The sequence below is a fragment of the Vombatus ursinus genome, unplaced genomic scaffold (assembly GCF_900497805.2).
Source record: "Vombatus ursinus unplaced genomic scaffold, bare-nosed wombat genome assembly UNPS02014785.1, whole genome shotgun sequence".
Taxonomy (NCBI): domain Eukaryota; kingdom Metazoa; phylum Chordata; class Mammalia; order Diprotodontia; family Vombatidae; genus Vombatus; species Vombatus ursinus.
The window spans coordinates 8,474,873-8,493,926 of NW_020954563.1; the positions used below are offsets into that span (position 1 = coordinate 8,474,873).

At 42.0% G+C, this 19,054-nt stretch overlaps 1 protein-coding gene across 3 annotated transcripts in view; it reads left to right on the forward strand.

Annotated features, from left to right (window-relative positions):
* Positions 1-646: 646 nt before the first annotated feature.
* NDRG3 (NDRG family member 3) overlaps positions 647-19,054 on the forward strand; it is a 69,690-nt gene continuing 51,282 nt past the window's right edge. For all 3 annotated transcript variants that reach the window (XM_027867205.1, XM_027867206.1, XM_027867207.1), the window contains exon 1: positions 647-740. The gene's annotated coding sequence lies outside the window, so the exon portion shown is untranslated. The remainder of the gene's footprint in view (positions 741-19,054) is intronic.

A 19,054-nucleotide genomic window follows, 5' to 3' on the forward strand; every position in this document is an offset into this window, starting at 1 on the left:
GGGTAGGGGCTGGTATGCCTCTGTTCTTAGCCTTCCGCTTTGATTGGCTTTAAAGTGAAATTCGGTTCCATGGGTCTGTGCGAGGAAAAAAGGCTTTTCCCCACATGTTGTAAACATGCAACTTTTGTCTCTGCAGAGGAGGGAAATGTAATGGGTACGCTGTCATTTGATTCGGTTATTTGGCTTATTACCCAGAAAGAGAGGGCAGAGTAAGTGGTTTCCCCGACACTCCCCCGCCCCTGGACTGCCGCTCCCCCTCTCCGAGGTCCCAGCCGGGCAGGTGACGCCTGGCCGCTCCGGGCCTTCTGCCGCATGCGCTGTCCCTGGAGACGACTGTCAAGGCCAGGAGGGAGCCTCGCAGGGCTCATCCCGAGGGTTTGCCCAGCAGCCGCTTACACGTCCCCGGCTCTCGGGTGGGCCCCGGCGGAGGCCCCGCCCCTGCCCCGCCCTCGCCTCAGGCGGTGCCACCGAGTTCTTAATTAATGAATAAAAAACTACAACCAAGGTGGAGACTCCCGCTCTTACGTAGAGCGTCCGCCCTTTTCCTGGTAGTTCCCCGGGATCGGAGGAGGACTGCGCAGGCGTTTGGCTATTTGCGACTGGCTCTGCGCCTGCGCCGGGCCGCATTGCTTGTCCTATTCCCGCCCCCCTGGCTGTAGCTGCTGCGGCCGCTGCCTCCGCTGCCGCTACCGCTGTAGCCGCTGCTGTCGCAGCCGCACTGAGAAGTGCTGTCGGCTCAGGTGAGTGCCTTTGCCCGCATTCCCTGCCCCCGCCAGCCCCTCGTCCCCGCCTTCCAGGGCTAGCCTGGCCCCGGCTTCGGGGGTCTTTGGGGGTCTCCGGGGGTCTCCGCGTGTCTCCGCGTGTGTGGGGCTCGTCGGCCCTTCGGGGAGCGGCGCAGGCTAAGGCCCCCGGCTGGCCAGCGACCTTGGCTGAGCCGGCCCCGGCCCCGGAGCTCCTGCGGTGACGGAGGCCGCCCGGAATCCCGGCGGCTCGGACGTGTGCGGGGCAGCCCGGCCCGCGCTCCTGCCGCGCCTGCGGCTTCAGAAGAGGCCCCTTGCCCGCAGTACCACGCTGCTTGTCCCCCCTTTATCCGGAAATAACTGAGGCTCGCAGGTGACCTGCCTTAGCTGTTACCGCCGGACTAGTTTCGACCGGTCTCCTGACCCCGAATCCCGAAATCTTTCCCTGCGCCAGCCTGGAGAGTGGCTTGTTCTAGTTCATTGAATCAGGTTCAGCTAATTGAATTTCCTGAAGGTTACCAGGAAATCCCTCGTTTCTGTCGGTTCTTGTTGAATGTTTCTTTTCAATTCAACAAATGTTTAAATGCATGACATTATCGTTTTTTCCTTAGGTTTGCAAAACCCCCTTCTTAGTTATTAAAAACAACAACCTGTAATAGGTAAGAGGACTTGTCCTGTTTTACAGATGAGGAAACTGAGATCCACAGAGGTGAAGTTACACACCATACCCAGAGGCACACAACTACTTAAGTGTGGGAAATGGGATTTGAACTCAGATCTCCTGATTCCGAAATCCAGTACTCTTTCACTCTACCAAGCTTGGAAAAAGGATGATCTAATTAACGATGGTTGTCCATTTAGTTGGGGGTTGCTCGGAAATTCTTTTGGTCCAAACCCTGCTGAATATCTTTTCTGTTCAATTTAATAGTTTTTATTAAGCGAAGCCATTCCTAACTCCTTACTCCTCACTTCCACAATAATATTGTAGAGAATTCTCTGAATGCTACCTTGGCCCTTTATTCTCATTCTATCTCGGATAATGCAAAATCATTTGTGTGCCTGTTGTGTACTCCCTCTTAGAGCACCTTCAGAGCTCCTTGAAGGTCTCTTTGATTCCTTGGATATAGTAGAGACAATATAGTACAGCAGATAGTCTGGCTTTTGGTCCAGTAGAAAAAAATGCTAGATTTGGTGTCAGGGGGCCTAAGCTCAAATCATGGAGTTGCTAGGATCCTGCTAACCGACCACTTAATAACTGGCTGACCTTGGGCAAGTCACTGTAACCTCCCTGTTTCTCAGTTTCCACATCACTAAAGTGACCTTTCCCCTTCCCTCTCTCCTACCCCCCCACCCCCCATCCCTGTGAGCTCTACCTGATGTAGTTATTGTGAGGATCAAATCCTTACCATCTATGGAATGCAAAGCAAACTTTAAAGTTTTTCATAAATGTCGTCAGCCCTGTGGTTTAGTCTAGGCAGAGTTGAATATTCCCATTTTGTAGATAACAGGCTTTGCCAGAGTCTTGATCCTTCTTCTATATCACAGCCCTTAAAAGAATGGTAGCTCTAATTTATATAGATTGGTAAAGTGGAAGAGACCACTAGATTTGGAGTGAGGACCTGGGTTCAAATGTCAGCTTTGCCATTTACTACTTGTGTGATCTTGGACAAGTACCTTCTCATCCTTGGTTTCGTTGTTTGTAAAATGTGGGGTTGGATTAAAGTGACCTCTAAGGTCCTTTCCAGTTCTAAATCTATTGTTCTGTGATCCTGTTATAACAATTCATAGCTCCAAAGTGTTTCCAGCTGTAATTTGTCCTTTGGCTCTCACAAAGACTCTATGTAAGGCTTAAGGGTTGTTTTTTGTAATGTGAATTTTTCCTATCTGGGCCTAGAGATTGGGCTGAATTGTGAGACTAATCTATTCTCAGATTCATCCCATTCCCCAGTGCCCCCCCCACCTTGCTCTTCCTCATAAATATCTGATTGTTATTTTCCTCTGATCTGCTTCTTATTCCTAAAAATAGATTACTCCTCCCCTCCCCCTCCCAGTCCATTTAGTTGGATTTTTGGTGGAGGCTTCCCAGCTCTTCCATCCACTCCCTCACCACTCTGCAGGGCTGCCTTCCCTTCCTGTGATAGGCTGAAGAGGATTTATGACTTCAGAGCCGGGGAAGGTCTCCATCAGAACAGTGATCCACTTCTCTTTTCCTCCAGTTTGCCCCCACCAAGTCCCTAGGGATAGAAATAAACTTACTGATATACCTGTCAGTAGATTAGGGTTTTTCTGGGCTAATCTGTGATAGAACAGATTTATGACTAGATCATGCTTTAATGGGGAGATGGGGGTAGGGGACTCTAGCCTCAACACAGTGCTGGACTGGAACACTGTACTACAAGATCTGGAGAAAACCTTGCTTTAAATGATTGGAGATTTATAGATAAAATGCCCTATTCATTCACATCACAGCATAGCTATTTGATTATAGTTGGATTTTTTTCCTCCCAAAATGACCTCAGACCGTTATTTGTCTTTTGAGAACACCCTTGCAGCTTATATCTACCTAGTGTTTAATTTAGTTTGGAAAGCTCTTTCCTTGAAACAGCTCTGTAAGGTAAATAGTACAGATGAGAAAGGTGCCCTGACTTGCTTGGTGTCCACACAGCTGCTAAGTGTTGCAGCTGTGACGCTCACCAGATCTCCCAACTCCAGGACACCAGGTTGCTGTCTCACTTGTGTCTCCAAGCCTTTCTTTGAGCGTGATCCTCCTGACCTGCAAGTGCTTCTTTTCACTGCATGAAAGGTATGAAGAGGCCTGAATGATGCTAGTCATAGCTCCCCTCCCCCTTGTCCTTCAGTGCTTCTCCCTGGCCCTTTTCCTCTGTCTTCACATTCAGTTCCTGTGTGGAATCTAATGCCTTGCCTATTGCTATTTGCCTTTCCACTCAGTTTTCACTATGATCAAGAGATAAACTCATCATCAAAATAACTTGTTTAGCCCTAACAGCATTATCTCTAATATCCTGAACATTTGTTGTTTGCAATTTGAAATGGAATAGCCAGTGGGTTATTCCCTCTTTACTTTAGTTCTGATATTAAAAGCCTGTGTGACTGTTTAAGAGCTTCCTTTGCCACATTTAAGGAGTTAACTGCCTCTGTTGTAATTATAGTCGTTAAATCATATCTGTCAAATTCACAAGATAATTTATATTTACAATGCTAATACCCCTAGTTGCTGTTTGGGAGTTGATTGATCTCGGTATTGACTTTATATATATTGAAAGCAAGCCTTACTCTATATGTGGCTTTCAGTCAGTAAGGTTTTATTTATCTCCTACTTCATGCCAGGCATTGTGCTAAGCAATAAGGATACAAAGAAAGGTAAAAGGCAAGCCTTGCTCTCATGGAGCTTATATTCGAATGAGGGAAACAATATGCAAATAACTATGTACAAACAAGATGTATACAGAATAAATTGAAAATTATCGGTAGAGGGAAGGCATTTTCACTAAAGGAGATGAGGAAAGGTTTCTAGCAGAAGATAGGATTTTAGCAAGGACTTGAAGGAAGCCAGGAGACAGATATGAGGTGAAAGTATTATAGGCATGGAGAACAGCCAGTGAAAATGCACAGAATTTGGAGATGCAAAGTCTTGTGCAAGGAACAGCTAAAAGGCCAGCAAGGTATAACAAGACTGGAAAGGTTGGAGGGTGCCAGGTTGCTGAGAACTTTGAATGCTAGAGGATTTTATATTTGAATTCTGGAAGTGATAAGGAGCCACTGGAATTTAGTAAGTAGAAAAGTGACATGGTCAGATCTAGGTCTTAGAAAGATTAATTTGACAGCAGAATGGAGGATGGACTGAAATGGGGAGAGGCTTGAGGCAGGGACACCAACCAACAGGCTATTGCAACAAATAGTCCAGGTCTGAAGTGGTAAAGTGCCAGGGTAGTGGCAGTGTCAGAAGAGAGGAGGAGGTTTATATGAGAGATGTTAAAAAGTTAAAATCAACAGATCTGGCGATAGGTTGTCTTTATGGGGTTAAAGAGAGTGAGGATCTGGTAAACACCTTTGCTGTGAGCCTGGGCTGCTGAGAGATGGTGCTCTCTGCTGTAATAGGGAAGTTTGGAAGGTTTGGGGAGAGATGAGTTCATTCTTGGACTTGTTGAGCTAAGGCAGGGGTGGGGAACCTGTGACCTGGAGGCCACATGTGACCTCTAGGTCCTCAAGTTCAGCCCTTTGATTGAATCCAAACTTCATCCCTGGTCTAAGGCGTCTAGTTTGAGAAGTCTCAAAGGCAGTTGGAGATGCAAGATTGGAACCTGGAAGGCACATTAGAACTGAATAGGTAGATCTGGGAATCATCAGCATAGAAATGATCATTGAAACCATGGGAGCTGATGAGATTCCCCAAGCAAAATAGCCTAGTGGGAGAAAAGAAGAGGGTATAGGTTAGAGTTCTAGGGAAGACCACCTTTAATAGCTATGATCTGGGCAAAGATTCAGCAAAGGAGACTATGAGTGGTCAGACATATAGGCTAAGAACCAGGATAGAGAAGTGTCACATCACAGAAGCCTATGAGAAAGAGGGTATCAAGAAGATAATCAACAGTGACTTTCAAAGGTTTAGCACAAAAGTGCCTGAGTCAGTCAATCATTGAGCATTTATTATGTATTTACTGTGTACCAGGCACTCCATTAGACACTGAGAATACCAAGACAAAAACAAAATATGCCCAGCTTGTCAGAGCTTATGCCTTCAGCAATTGGGGATAATCTCTATACCTTAGTGAGGCTTTAGAGGGTGACATTATTGGAATAAGACAGTATTTAATTTAATTGAGTGATAAGTTGGGTGCTATAGAAATTCATAGAAGGGAGAGATAACTCTATGATTTATAGAGGTCAGAAGAGGAGGAAGTGGGACTTGAGCTGAGTTTTGAAGGGTTCCTAGGATTTAGAGCGCTGAAAAAGAAGACATAGATATAAGCATGGTATGTCCCAGGAAACAGAATAGGCTCGTTAGACTACCATTGGGGCGCTGTAGGAAATAGGATGCAAATGGATAATAGAGGGCCTCGAAAGCTAGACAGAATAGGAAATCCAGAACCATTAAAAACTTTGGACAGTGCAGTGGCATAATGAAAGTGAAGGTTGACGGATGATAATTCTAACAGCAAAATGTACGGAAGAGGCCCCAGGCAAAAAGGTCAAGAAAGAAATATTGCCATAATCCAGGTTTGAGGTAATGAAAGCACAATGAAAGTCTAGATTGGAAAGAGATCGGAGTTGCACCCTCATCCAGTGTAGAGAGGCCCTTCTGCTTTGTAATCACCCACATTCACATATAGTTTTTAAGGTTGACAAAGTGCTTTATAGACATTTTCTTTTGGTATTCACATCCCTGGAAAGGTACTGTATTATCATCCTCTCCAATCCATCCTCCAAACAACTGCTGAATTAGCCTCACTGGAATGGCACTGATTTGAATTAGTGCTATTTCTTTTGAATTCGTAGAACTTTTCTTAAAATGACAAGAAAAACTGATCACAATCTCACCCATTTTAATTACTGCCTTTGGCCTCAAGTACCTCTCCAGATGCGTGATTCTAGGTTAAATTAGGATCTATTCTCAAAGAAGAAAAAAATCTACCTGCAAAACTTATGTATCCAAATGAGATTTATTAAACATACATCTGCCATACAGCTGCCTAAAGCCTCATGGGGCCGGGAGATAGGGCGGGATGCTACACATCTCCAGGTGCCTTCCCAGGGCAATCCTAGAAGCAGCAGCTCCCACTTTTGTCCAAGAAAAGCTCCATATCTGACTGGTGTTAAGTTTTCCTCGATTCTTAGAGAAGGTAGATCATGGTTGGAAACAAGATATGTAACAAGACCCTTGAAGGTGTACATTTAGGATCTTTGAGCTCTAATTGGCTGAGGGGGTCACGGGGAGAGTCTTAACATCCTATTACTGTCTGTGAGCGTATTCTCGTAGAGTTCCTGTTCTTCTTGGCCTGAACTAGACCCTTGAGAAACTCCCCGATGCACAAGAGCTCATACAAACATCAAAAGTACCATAGTTTTTTAATGGCCTAAATTTCTGATTTTATTCTTAAATCCAAGCCCATCTCTAGATTCTAAAGCTAACTTAACGAGCAGTGAACAGATTAGCATTCAGTAATGCCTTTTGCCCAGCATCTATTGCACTTAGGAGTTGAGCCAACAGGCAGTTGTCCAGGGCTAGAGTGGACCCTAATGCAGCTGCCATAATCTTTTGAAGGTCTCTACATCAAGGTTTGGTTTGGTTTGGTTTAATTTTTTCTTTGGGGTGGGGGAGACTAGGGGATGGGGTTGAGTGACTTGCCTAGGGTCACATAGCTAGTAAGTGTCAGGTATCTGAGACTGCATTTGAACTCAGGTCTTCCTGACTCCAGGGCCAGTGTTCTAGCTGCCCCATCAAGGTTTTTTAATCTGAGGTTGGTTCATGAACCCCTTAAACTTTTCAGAGGGTCCATAAACTTGGATGGGAAAAAATTAGTTTATTTCAGTATAATGGGTTTCCTTTGTTATCCTATGTATGTTATATGTTTAAAAATATCATTCTAAATTCGGGTTCCTCAGCTTCACCTGACTGCCCAGGGGGTCCACATGCCACACAAAAAAAGTTATGAACCCCTCAGTCTAGGATTTAAAACTCTCCACAGTTTGTCTCTAGCCATCTTTGCCAGACCTGTTCCACATTACTGTCTTTCATGCACTCTATGTCCCAACCAAATTGACCTGCCAATTGTCACCTACCTGGGCCTAGAATGTAGCTCCGGTTTTGTTTTTTGTTTTTTGTTTTTTTGAACCTTTAGCTTCCTTCTAGGAGAAACTCGGGTGACACCTGCTTTATGAAACCTTTCGTGATGATCCTGGATATTGTTCTTCCTCCTCAAATTACTTTGTATTTATTTTCCTGTGTGCATGTTACATCCCCCAGTACACCGTTGGCAGCGAGGGCTCTTTTCATTTTTGTGCAGTGCCTTGCACATAGTAGGTACTTGATCATTGTTCATGATAGGAATGAAACCCTGTTTACAGTTGTTGAAACTGATTTAAGAAAGTTAAGTGATTTGCCCATGATCATATGACTAGTAAATGTCAGAGGCAAGTTTTTCATGAAGAGCTCTCCTTCTACTGTATACTAGGCCACCAGGCAGCTGCAGGGTGTAATGCAGAGGAGTCAAATAGCAGTGCTGCCCAAACCAGAAGAAAATATAATTGGGAAATACATAACAAAGTAAATAAAAATGTAGTAGAACAAAGATAATGTTAATATGTGGCCCTCAAAGATCCTTATGAACAGTTTATTGATGCCCTCTATTTCTTTTGGGGGGGTGGGTAAGAGAAGTATTTTTTTCCCCACTTAATATTTTATTTTTTCCAATTACATATAAAGATACTTTTCAACATTGACTTTTATAAGATTTTGAGTTCCATATTTTTTTTCTCCCTTCCCTTTCCCAAGACAGCAAGCAATCTAATATAGGTTGTACATGTACAATCATATTTAACATACTTCCACATTAGTCATGTTGTGAAAGAAGAATCAGAACAAAAGGGAAAACCGCAAGAAAGAAAAAACAACAAAAAAAGCAAATAGTATGCTTCAATCTGCGTTCAGACTCTATATAGTTTTTTCTCTGGATGTGGATAGCATTTTCCATCATGAGTCTTTTGGAGTTGTCTTAGATCATTGCATTGCTGAGAAGAGCCCAAGTCTGTCGAAGTTGATTATCACACAGTGTTGCTGTTATTGTGTATAGTGTTCTCTTGGTTCTGCTCACTTCACTCAGAATTAGTTCATGTGGGTCTCTCCAGGTTTTTCTGAAATCTGCTTGCTCATGATTTCTTATAGCACAATAGTATTCCATTACATTCATATACCACAGCTTGTTCAGCCATTCCCCAATGTATGGGTATTCCCTCAATTTCCAATTCTTTGTCACCACAGAAAGAGCTGCTATAAATATTTTTGTAACTGTGGTGACCACCATTTCTATTTGAGTTTGACACCACTTCTGTGATGGATGAAGTCCTGAGTCTGGAACAAGAAGGGACCTGAGTTTGCATCCTGCCTCAGATACTTAACTAGCTGTGTGACCAGAGACAGGCAAGTCACTTCACTCTGTCTGCATCAGTTTCTCATCTGCAAAATGGGGATAATAATAGCACCCCGAAACCCCCGGCTGTTATGAGATCAAATGAGATAATTGTAAAGCACTTAGCACAGTGCCTGACAGGTAGTATGCACTATATGAATGTTAGCTATTATTATTATTATTAGTCTGTGCCTCAAAGGATTATCAGAGTCAACAGAAATATATATAAAGCACTTTGCCAACCTTAAAATTAGCTAATTTGAAAAGTGAGCCTTTAGCTTCTACTTGAGCATTTCTAAAAACAAAGTTTCTACCTGACAGACATTGTATTCTTAATAATGAGATATCCCCAAATGGGAAGTTATTTATATTAATCGAAATTCTGCCTCCCTGTAACTTTAATCTACTTCATCTAGTCCTTCCCTCTAGGAAGAGCAAATCCGTCTTCCTTGGTTAGTAATCTGAAGACTGATAGCATAAGTAAGGGATAAGTAGATATTTCAAAGGAAAAATTAACCGGATGTGGTTAATGATTGGTTGCTTATGGCACATGAAGAAAGGTGAGTCAAAGATGACCTTTAAAATGACCTCTGACTAAAGAGTTAATAGCATTTCAGACTCATAGTATTTTCTGAGAGACAAATCATTTTATTTCTTTTAATGGGAACTAAAAATAGCACATGAAACTCTTACCAGTATTGTACAATTGGGTGTCTGACTTTAAGACTTTTCATTATTTAATATATTCTGCAATAATAGGGTTAATTGGGGTACCTGGGTGGTGCAGTGGATAGAGCACCGGCCCTGGAGTCTGGAAGACTTGAGTTCAAAAATGACCTTAGACACATAACACTCACTAGCTGTGTGACTCTGGGCAAGTTACTTAACCCCAATTGCCTTACCAAAAAAAAGAAAAAAAGTAGGGTTAATTTTATTACATTTATAATTATTACCAGATCGTTTAGCCTGTAATCATTCCCTTGTTCCACATGTGTTAGTGTTGTTAATGGGTCAGCAATGGTTAAGAGTGGCAGACCTGGAGTCAAGAAGACTCATCTTCCTGAGTTTAAATCTCCTCAGATACTTAATAGCTGTGTGACAATGGGCAAGTCACTTAACACTGTTTGCCTCAGTTTCCTCATCTATAAAATGACCTGGAGAAGGAAATGGCAAACCACTCCATTATCTTTGCCAAGAAAAAACTTCAGTGGGATCGTGAAGAGTCAGACGTTACTGAAATGACTGAACAACAAAGTATTGTTAATGCCAGTTAAGTTTGAAGCTTCTGAAGAGAAGTTCCTTTATGTTCTTTCAGTTCTACCACAGACCCTACTGTAGTTCTAGACACATAGTATGTACTCTTTGTTGATTTTTTGTCTTTGTTGATTGGTGCAATTGCAGGGATAGGGAACCTGCAGCCTCCAGGCCATATGTGGCCTTCTGGGTCCTTGGGTGTGGTCTTTTGACTGAGGCCAAGTTTTACAGAATAAATCCTTTTATTGAGGGGATTTGTTCTGTGGAGTTTGGATTCAGTCAAAGGAGGGCCACATGTTGAGGCCACAGGTTCCCCACCCCTGTTGAGTGAATGAATACATCATTCTTCTCTGAAAGAAGGAATGGCTCCATTTATTGTATTTGTATTCCATAGCACAGCTCCTGGCCCAGAGAAAGCTCTTCATAAAAGGTTTGTTGATTGACTGAGACAGTCAATACACATTTATTATAGCTTTTAGTTTGTAAGAACTAGTAACCATAGAGAACAGATGATCGAAACTTGAGGAGGAAGTATAACAGAGGATCTCCCCAGTCTTTTTATGAGAGAGCTACTTTTTTTTCTTTCCTTGAAATAAAAGGGTATTTCCTTTTATTGGGGCTCTGGAAGTGGCTCTTGACCTCCCTCATCTTTGCCCTCCTACCCTCCTTTACCAAAAATGCCTGGGACTTATTCATTTGGGTTTTGTGAGGGCCTGGTTGAATGAATTGGGCTAGATCAGTGGTTCCTCATTTTTTCTATCATAATTATATATTGTATTTTATATATTGTTATATGTATATATTGTTTTATATTAATTATTTTATTTGTATTATTATATGTATTTTTTTACTTTTAAAGTAAAAAAAATTCTTGAGCCCTTCCTTACATGATATCATTGTATCATGAGTATCAGTTAAATAAGAACAAAATTGCTAACAGAAAGCTGCAGTGCTTTCAGTAATACTTTAAAATGAGAGCTTGTTGGCACAGTAGATAAAGATCATAGGACTTGAAGTTAGGAAGAGCTGAGTTCCAATCCTACCTCAGACACTTACTAGCTTTGTGACCCTGGGTAAGTCACTTAATCTCTCTGTACCTCACCCATCTCCCAGGATTGTTGTGAGAATCAAATGAGTTAACTAATAAATGTAAAGTGCTTTGAAAACCTTAAAGTACTCCATAAATGCTAGCTGTTATTATTATTATTATTTAAAATGATTTTGTGTTTTTAATCACAATAGTATCTATACATTTGAAGAGTCTCTATTTCCAAATATGCCCTCATTTCTCCCCTACCCAGCAAGCCATTCCTTGTAACAAAAAAGAAAATTAAAAAAGCAGTTTAGCAAAACTAATGTATCAGCCAAGTCTGTCAGTATATGCAATATTCCACATTTGTAGTCTCTGCAAAGACATAGGGAGGTCATTTTCTCACCTCTTCTCCAGGGTCAGTTTGTTTCTTTGTTATATGGAATCATTGTTTGTGTTTTGTTGGAGCTAAAGATCAAAATATGATGCTGTCATGTTTATGGAAATGGGAGACTACTTATAGCCTCCAGGGGGCAGTTCATAGACTGTGGGTCATGTCTGAGATCGTTTCTGTGTCCCAGGTATTTCCATTTAGGTGTCCTGAGACCCAAAGTCAGCAGGTTCAAAGCACATCTTTCTCCCCAAACCACCTTTTGACTCCCGTTTCTGTCAGTGGAGCCAAGGATTAGCACCCAGTCAGCTTTGCTTCAAATGCTTATCCTTCACTTCACCTCCTCTATCTAGTCACCACCTCCTGGAGGGTCTTCTTCCACCTGATCTCTAGACTCCATCCCCTCCATTCCATTTCCCTCCCAAAGATACAGGCATAGGTCCTCATGACCACCTGCCTAGACTGCCAGGATCCCCTCTGACCTGGCCTTGCTGCCTCCAGCCCCTCCCCGCTTTGTTGTTTCAAGTGCTACTAGATCCCACCTTTATCTACACACATCAGATCACTCTACTCATTCAGCACACATTTATTTTTTTTTATTTTTTTTGCTTTTTGGTGAGGCAGTTGGGATTAAGTGACTTGCCCAGGGTCACACAGCTAGTAAGTGTCAAATGTCTGAAACAGGATTTGAACTCAGGTCCTCCTGACTCCAAGGCCGGTGCTCTATCCACTGCACCACCTAGCTGCCCCTCAGCACACATTTATTAAGCACTTACTCTGTGCCCAGCGCTGGACTAGGTACTGAAGAGATCTTCCATCGGCCCTGTGGGATGGTGCTGCAGGGATCGCTGTCCTTATTTCACAGAAGAGTAAACTGGCCCCTGCTCCCACAGCCCAGCAGTCGACTCTCCACACTGCTCTGATCATGGCAGACTTCTGCTCAGAACTATCAATGCTTCCTTATTGGCTATTGAATAGTCTAAACTCCTTAACTTGATATTCAAGGCTCTTTATAATTTGGTGCCTCCTACCTTTCTTTCCTTATCTTACATTTTCCCTTTCATGCATGACACTCTAGCCCAACTATTGATCACTGTCCCAATCCCTTCCTGCCCCTCTGGGTTTTGCCTTTCTCTCTGCCTGGAAGGCCAGTGTGGGATGTGGTGTTCTTCTACCTTATCAAATCTGTCACTGACAAATCTTGATTCAAAGTTGACAGAAATCAGGAGTGAGGCAACAGGAAACATTCTATTATTGAATAAAGGAGCAAGGGACCCATTTTTTCTTTATCTCAACTCACATGAAAACTTGAGTCAACGATCTGGAGCTGAGCTCCAGATTTACAAGTCTTTCCTGTTATAGTAGAGTGGGTGTTAGGGATGCTTCAGGCATTCTCATTGGTCACTTTTTGCAGATTTGGGTGACAGCATCTTTGAAATACTGAATAATTTCTTTGATTCTTTGTTTAGGAGAGCCTCTGTATATTCTCTGAACAGCATCTTGCCTTATATTTTATTCTTAGGTCCCTTTTGTGGGATTGGAAGTTTGAATTTGTTTATTTGGTTTCTTATGTAACTCCTGAGACACTCTGCTTTCCTCTGGTCCCCCAGGACACAGCAAGGAAATAGTAATGTCCAGGGCTGCAGACGTCCTAGAACCTCAAGGCCAGAACTAGAATATTGGGAAATATTTAACTAAAATAAATAAAAATATAATAAAATATAGGTCAGTGTTGATTTGAGGTTTTCTAAGTCAATATGCCTTTTGATACCATTTTCCTAGAGGGTATTTGATGACATTATAGTGTTGAGTCAACAAAACTTAAAGCTTTGTAAACACTGTGTCCACTTTATGGAACTCTATGGAATTCCTTATGGAAGTTATCTGAATAAACTGGGATGGTTGTCAGAATTTAAAGTCCGTTGGATTGATTCTAATCCCACCTTTGTCACTGATTTTCTTTGTGGCCGTGGACAAATCACTTAACCTTTCTGGGCCTTCGTCACTCTTCGGTGAAATAAAGGGATTAAGCTAGGTAATCTTTGAGTACTTTCAAACTCCAAACTCACTCTCTATCACTGTATTTCTGTATCCCTCTAGAGTTTTTAGTGGATTCCCGTTACTTACAAGATAAAAATCCAAACTCCGTAGTCTGGCTTTCCAGGCTTTCTGAAATCTGGCTCCAACCTTACCTCCCACGGCTTGTCAATATGAACCTACCTTCTGCTCCAGCCAACTATTCTACTCACTTTCCCCCAAACACACCTTGCAAATTCCCACCTCTGTGGCTTTGTTTATGCTGTTCCTGTCACCTGAAGTACCTGCCTGCCCTCTTTTTTTACTTCTGTTACTTAACCATCCTTTAATGCCTAATTTACATCTTGTCACCCACGATATTCCCTTCCTTCTTTGAGTTTATATAGCACTTAGTTGTAGCAATCAATCAAACTTTTATTAAGCACTCACTATATGCCAGGCACTGTGCTAAATGCTGGAGATACTAAAAAAAAAAGTCAAAAGACAGCCCCTCTCCTCAAGGAGCTTACAATCTAATGGGAGAGATAACATGCAAACAAAAATAATCAAAGCAAGCTATAGACAAGAAAAGTAAGAAATAATGAACTGAGGGAAAGCACTGGAATTAAGAGGGTTTTGGATGAAGTCTTTCTATAAAAGATGGGATTTTAGTTGGAACTTAAAAGGGAGCCATATGCTTCAATCCGCATATGTACAAATCTGTCAATCAGTCCACAAATATGTGAGAGGAAAGTGCTTTGCAAACCATAAGCCTATATAAGTAAGAGTTGTTTTTGAGCTCTTGCAATATCTATGTGGTCTCTGCCCCTGAAGACAATACTGACCAGCTGGGGAGAAAGAACATTTACGTGTACTGTGCTACTCATTATATGCCTTATTATTGCTACTATTTTATGAATGTCCTATAAATGTCTTCGTGATTGTGCCATAACCCATCTTTATGTCTTAGCTCCCTTATTCTGCTCATGAGCCCCTAACTGGCTTGATTCTTTCCCTCTGTTGGCTTATATACTATCTTCCATTTGGGATGTTCTCTATTTTCTAGTTTCTGTCCATTCATAACTCTCTTGAAGTTTTCATTGACCACCTTAGCTACGAGTGACCTTTCTCTTTTGAACTCTTTTGGCACTTATGTGGCAATTAGTAAAACTGCTAGATGCTGTAATTTCTTGTTTGCCTTTTCTCTTCCATTTGATTATTAGAACCCTAGTATCTATACTTTCTTATGTTCATTTTTTTTCCTCTTAACTTAAAATTTTCATATCTGTATACAAATAGATAACATCTCAGCTGAGTATTGTAGGAAAAGATAATGCTCTGTGAAATAGTTGCCTTGGTTATTTGTATGTGGATTCATCTAGTACTCAATCTTATGTATAGTAGATAATCTCATCATCTTTAATAGTCTTGATACTCTTAGAGTGTCTTCCTCCAGCTGCTCAGCTCTCTCTGGTCACTTCCTATATATTCTTGCCCACAAGTGCTCTACAGGCCAACTCCATCTGACCAGTGCTTGCTGACTTTCTTTTCTCATTTTCTCGTCCCCATTGGGAGCTAGTTGCTGCCTCCATTTTTTTTAACTTGTTAATCAAGAAAATTATGCTGCCATATTATTGCAGTCTCACTGGTAAATATGGCTGTAATGATAAATGTTACCCAAGAAGATAAATTAATGGAATATTATCAGTATATCTTGGAAATGACTGATAAAGAAAAGAATTTCTGCAGCTGTAGTGGATGACTACAGAGTTGAACATTAGATTAGCAGGCTAATAACATAGATCCTGATCATGTTATTCAAGAAATAGGAAACTTAAAGTTTTTATTTAGATTTTATTTTTTTGAAACATCAACAAACATAAACATTTCCATATATGAAGAACAGAAGAGGATTGTCTGTGAGACTCTGGATCTCTGTTGCATACTATTTTTAAAAATAACATTTAACACAACAATCCCAACACTGCCCTGCTTTTCTTTATGCCCTTCTAAATTTCCTTCTGTTCTCTTCTGTTTTATTGATGCTTTTTTTACATCTCTATTATGTTCCCCCATAAAAGTCTTCCCTTATAACATAAGTATATTCTATAAGTTGGTTGTATCTGAAAACATATGTTTCATTCTTTGTCTCAAGTCCATCACCTCTCTGTCAAAAAAAAAAAAATTGGAAACCATGTATGATCATCAGTTTTAGGGAGCCTTATTTGGCTAATGCATTAATCAGAGTTAAGTCTTTCAAAATTGTGTTTCTTTGCATTATTATAGTTGTTGTATAGATTATTTTTCTGATTCTGCTCACTTCACTCATTATCAGTTCATATAAGTTATTGTAGGCCAAATCAGACTCTGGCCGATACAGTGGTTTAGGCTTGGGATTGAAACGAAATGAGACACTCATAGACCATCTAACAAAAAAGAAATTTACTTAATAGCACGGAAGGGATGCTTAACAAGCATATGAGACTGGTTCAGATCATTGCAGCCCCCCTCATCTCCACACAGAAATGAATCTGGTCAACAGGGCATGTTGGATCTGATAAGTATTCAAGTGAGAGTGGGACATCTGTCAAGTGAGGGCACTGACTCCTTAAGTTAAGGGCTGGCCTTTTGCCTCAGGCAGCCAAGAAGCCATATGAACATTGTGTGGTCAAGGCCTAGTCCCCCGGCCCAATCAAGTTTCAGGAATATTTTCCCAGCTTTTCAAGGACAAACTAGTTAGCCTATGTGGCAGACACCCTAGTTAGGTATTGCTCCTACCACAGCTCTTAGTGACCAGGTCCTAAAGATTTTCTAAAAGACCATCCTCCATTTCAATAGCCTTAGAGTCATTACTGGACAGCCTTTACCATAGGAATGTGAAAAACCTTGACACAGGCAGCACTGGAGAAAGAACTTAGTTCAAACGAAAGAACAAAAACAAAGAGAGCAAAAGAAACTAATAATAACATAACATGATGGCCCCTGCAGATGTATACTCAAAGTGGCTAAATAGAAGACCAAAGACCATAAATCTCATGCTTCAGCTCCCAAGTCATCTGTGTGGTAGTAATGCTGGGGACAGTTCACATTGGCTCTTCCAGTGTGATGAGAAGTGATGGGGAGGAGGAAGAACAGTGCTAGAAACATCAGTACCACAGCAAAGATCACAGTTATTGTGAGGATCAGTTTGGGTAATTCCAAGGGTTTCTCTTTAACATTACCCACAAAATGGCATAAAGATTGCCATAAGCACTCATACAGATACTAACTCCCAAAAATCAGTGATGGGTCAGAACTAGAAAAATAAACATGGAAATCATGGAAATTAAGATGCCCTGATGGGCCTATTGGGGAGTCCCTGGTATTATAACAAATGGGCTGCTGTGATCCATCAGCCTTTTATATACACAAGTGGAGTGGGGGATGCGTTCAAGAGATGCTGTAGGATTAAGTGGGGCTTAACCCTTCCACTTCACTGATGGATGTTGTGGTAGTTTTACTAGCATCCTTATAAACTAGCTGTTTAGCCACTCCCAAAGCTGTTTTGGGAAGGAGTGGCCTCCATTGCCATGCCTTTTCCTGCTATCCTAACAGCACCTATCTACGTGGACAGGTGTATCTGCACAGACAGCCATTGTGGTCAGTGCAGTCCCCTATGCAAATTTTACCAATTGGTTCCCCTGTGCTACCATGTTCCACCATGGTGGTGGGGGTGGGGGGTGGGGAATCATCATGGCTAACACCTGATGCCACTCAACTGATCTCTGCCATACAGGATACAACTGCTCCCACAACTGGCTAGTCTTAGGGACTGGGGGTCCATGGTTAAGCAGAACAGGTACCAAACCCATCTCCTAGTAAATACCCCTTCCCCTTGATGCAGAAATAAGTGAAAAGAGATAACATCTTTATGGAGCCGGGTATGCTCAGCTACTCATGTTAGCCAGGAAAAAAGAAGGGTCCATATATGGGGCCTCTGATAGATTTCACTAGGTGTGCAAAATTTAAGTCTTCAATGAGCCCTCCAGGCTGATGATGCTGCGTGGGGAGAAGGTCCACTTTGGCTCCTTAAATCTGCTTCCTGGAAGTCGTCATTCCAGTGACTCATCAGACTGTTTAAACTCCTTCTTCATCAGTACTGGCAAAAGCCTCCCACTCTGACCTCTAGGTGCTGGAAATGGGTTGAGCCTCAGGCACTGCCCTGTTAACTGGGTGACCATGAGTTCTTTAATCTCTCCAAACTTCAGTTTCTACGTGTACCCGTTCTTCCTCCCTCATTACTGTAACGGTAAAGATCAAATGAGATAAGTGTAATAGCTCTGAAAAACACAGTTCTGATCATGCAATGACCAGCCACAATTCCAAAGGCCTTATGATGAGCCGTGCTACCCACCTTCAGATAAGGAGCTAATAGAATCGAGTGCAGATAGAAGCATATTTTCTTCTCTTTGTTTTCCATTCTTTCTTTCTTTTTGGACATGACAGTTGTGGGAATTTGTTTGCATGACTGTACATGCATGTATGTAATGGATTTTGGTTTTCTTCCCTTAATGGGTGGAGAGGGGGAGAGAGAATTTAAAACTTAAAGCAAAATTCAATTTTAACAAGAAAGAAACTTGTAAAGAAAGATAGATAACACTTACTATGTGCCAGGCACTGTGCAATGCACTGCAGATAGAAATGCAAGTAAGTCTTTAACCTCAAGTAGTTTACAGTCTCATTGGGGAAGAGAATCTAAACAGGGGGACTGGAAAGAGGAGTAGGGAAGTCCTGCTTCCAACAAAATCTCACTTTTCAGAGGATGATGGCCATAGGCACCCTGGCAGTGAGAGGGCTAGAAATTGGCATGAAGGCCTACTGGCCGGCAAAATAAAAGGAAAGCTCACATATCACCACCAGAGGACCCAGGGGCTGACTCTGAGGTTGAGTGGCTGGAGCAAGGAGTGGGATTGCAGGCATCATGGTGACACGATGGCCGGAAGTAAAAGGATAATGATTACTCCTGGCAGGGAAATCCTGTACCCAGCCAACTAAGAGCACACATCCAGGGCTGGTACGTGATGCAGCAATGCCTGTGTTTCTGAATTATGATTCCAGTAATGGGCTTTTCTAGTTTGAGAACTGATCCTAATTTTGCCTGAAATTTAATCCTTTTTTAATAATAGTAGCTCATATTTACATAGCGTTTTAAGGATCTGATCTTCACAATAACTGCGAGATAATCCTGATTTTACAGATGAGGCAACTGAGGTTGAGAGGTTCCTATCACCTAATTGTGAGGGGCAGCTAGGTGGCGCCGTCCGTTCCAGGAGACAGGAAGACCTGAGTTCAAATGTGGCCTCACACACTTAATAGTTATGTGACCTTGGGCAAGTCACTTAAACCCTGGTTGCCTCCTAAAAAAACCCAAAACCGTGTGACTCTGTGTGTGTGTGTGTGTGTGTGTGTGTGTGTGTGTGTGTGTGTGTGTGTGTGT